This window comes from Brienomyrus brachyistius, unplaced genomic scaffold (assembly GCF_023856365.1).
Source record: "Brienomyrus brachyistius isolate T26 unplaced genomic scaffold, BBRACH_0.4 scaffold61, whole genome shotgun sequence".
Classification (NCBI taxonomy): domain Eukaryota; kingdom Metazoa; phylum Chordata; class Actinopteri; order Osteoglossiformes; family Mormyridae; genus Brienomyrus; species Brienomyrus brachyistius.
Window position 1 is genome coordinate 90,281 of NW_026042336.1, and position 2,766 is coordinate 93,046.

Consider the following 2,766-nt stretch of genomic DNA (forward strand, 5'->3'; position numbering starts at 1 on the left):
CCTGCATGCACATTAAATTTACAATAACCAAGTCCTGATACAAACTCTCAGCAGTGAAAAAAATTAACTATTGTATATAATGGCCCTGTATAAAAAGAGAGTTGCCAGGAAAAAGATCAAATACATTTATTCCAAGGATTCAGAGTTTATTGTCATGTACAAAATACATTGCAATTCGTACTTGAATGCCTTCCTCATAGACTAGACGATTAAACAAATAAAGCAGCACAACATTACAGTAACTAACAATAAATAAACCACTAACTTACTTGTACTATTAGAGCATTTATTTCATTTATTTAAACTTTATTTTTCCAGGTAAATTACCTGAAAGCCCGTTTTCACTGCTTTTTTTTACTCAAAGGAAAAGCCTATAGGAAAAATCTAAAACTTTTTAATTATACATGTACTTTATTTTTTTTTCATAGGTGATAAATCATTTGTCACAAAATACACGTGCATACATATGAACTAGTCCCTTAAAGTCCCTTTAAACATCGGTGTTAGAAATTTTAACACAATTTTAACTCAAATGAATTTACTAAACATCACATATATTGTTTTCTTACATTCAATGTTAGTTTTGTTTCTTTAGCAATGATTTGTCCCCGGCAATGAGCGTCTGTGATGACAGAAAGTTTCATAAATGCATAATTGTGTTAAATTAGAGTACAGGGCTAATAAGAAATATTTCTGAGCTAGTTATTAAGTGAACCACCTTAACATTGGACATATAATGATAATAAAAATAATACTTAAAATTATTAGTATAATAATTATTATTATTATAGTAGTAGTATAAAAATATTGAAATGGGACCACGTCAATCAAAGGCAAACTAATATTGCAGGTGACTGCCCACAGATCCAAGTGAAAAATTTTATGGGGACCCACTGCCGCAAAAAAAAAATATTAAAGTCCTTTCTGTCCTGGTTCCTAGTTCTTAAGTACATATGTGATTATCTGTAGTGGAGGTTCCTCAACTTAAGAATTAGAAAATCCCTTGTTAACTTTGTCTGCAAACCCTATTATTAATTACATGACTCACATCTGTACTGTCCTTCAGGGCTCTGTTAACCGGTGACTGGAAGGATTCAGGAAAACGGGACTACCACTTCCCAGGCGTTTCCCCAGATACGATGCAGCAGATCATCGAGTACGCCTACGCGTACTCTGTGCTCGTCACGACTGACAACGTGGAGAACCTCCTGGCGGCCGCCGATCAGCTGAACATCCTGGGCATTGTGCAGCTCTGACCAACCCTAACCCTAACCCAGAACTGCATTAGCCTTTTTAAACTCGCTGATGGCTACTGCCTCAACGAGCTGCACCAGTCTGCCTTCAGCTTCATTCTGAAGAACTTCAATGAGGTTGCCACCACCTCAGAGGAGTTCATGGATCTGTCCCTCCAACAGCTTTGTGTCATCATTGAGAAGGTTGAGTTGAATGTCAGACAGGAGGATGTTGTGTTTGACGCCATCCTCCGGTGGATCGAGCACGAGCCTGCCACCCGAGAGGCCCACATTTCAGTTATGTTGCCCAAGGTGACTATAATTATACAACATTCTTACTGACATGTGGATATAACAATAAAATGTTCATTCACCAAATTCCTTTACTGTAGTTAGAGATTTTCATGTCCCATAAGTCTACAACCTGGGCTTCCAAAACAACACACTCAAATGTCTTACATTAAAAAAAGTTGTAGCTGACACAAGTGAGACTTTCAAAGTAAATGGCTTCAGCTAAAGCCTTATGAAAATGAGAAATTACAATTTGGACATGCTGTTCGATCTTTTATCTCAAGAGTTCCTCTTTTCCAGTGATACATAAAAAAAACATCAAAGAACTCATGGACATTCTCTTGTTCTTGTTTCCTGTGTAGGTTCAGATGGCTCGCATGGATCTGGAATATTTTATGAAGAACATTAAAATGAACGATCTAGTGAAGGCCAATGCGGCGTGCAAGCCCATTGTCAACGACGTCTTAAGGGCCATGTATGAACTTGAATTTAAAAGCCCAAATTCTGAAAACCCGTTGACCCGCCCACGCCAGCCCTCTGACATCCTGTTGGCTATTGGTGGCTGGGTTGACCACCCAACCACCTGGATTGATGCGTACGACTCCCGGGCCGACCGCTGGGTGGATGTTACGCAGGTGGAGAGGCGCCAGTCCGGCCATGGCACAGTATACTTAAATGGATACGTGTACTGCATTGGGGGGTTTGGCGGCCTCATGCGCTTCAACACAGCCGAGCGCTACGACCCGGAAACTAATGAACGGACCATTATCCAGCCCATGCATGAGCGGCGACACGATGCCAGTGCCACCACCTTAAATGGCAAGGTAGGTTAATGGGAGGGCGTCTGACTGTGGTTACCCTCATTCTCAAGTCCAAGACTTGTGAGATAGATGAAATGGTGTTCCCCAATACCGGCCCTGGGGCCAGATTCCAAACAGTTTGCAGATAAATTTCCCTATTCAAACACACCTAGTAAACTTAGTAATTAGCTGATTACAGTTTGCTCGAGATGGGAAATCTGCAAGCTGCATTGGATTCCGGCCCGCTAGTACGGAAATTGGGGAACCCTGTCCTACACTATCCATTGCACATACTTCTATGTTTGTGTCACGGTGAACTTTATCTGTAAATCTCCTACCTTGTGCCATGTGCTTCCTGTGGTCGGCTCCAGCTTCACTACGACCCTGTACTTTCTGGATCTGCATCTCAATCATGTACATCATGACACTCATCACTTTTGAAT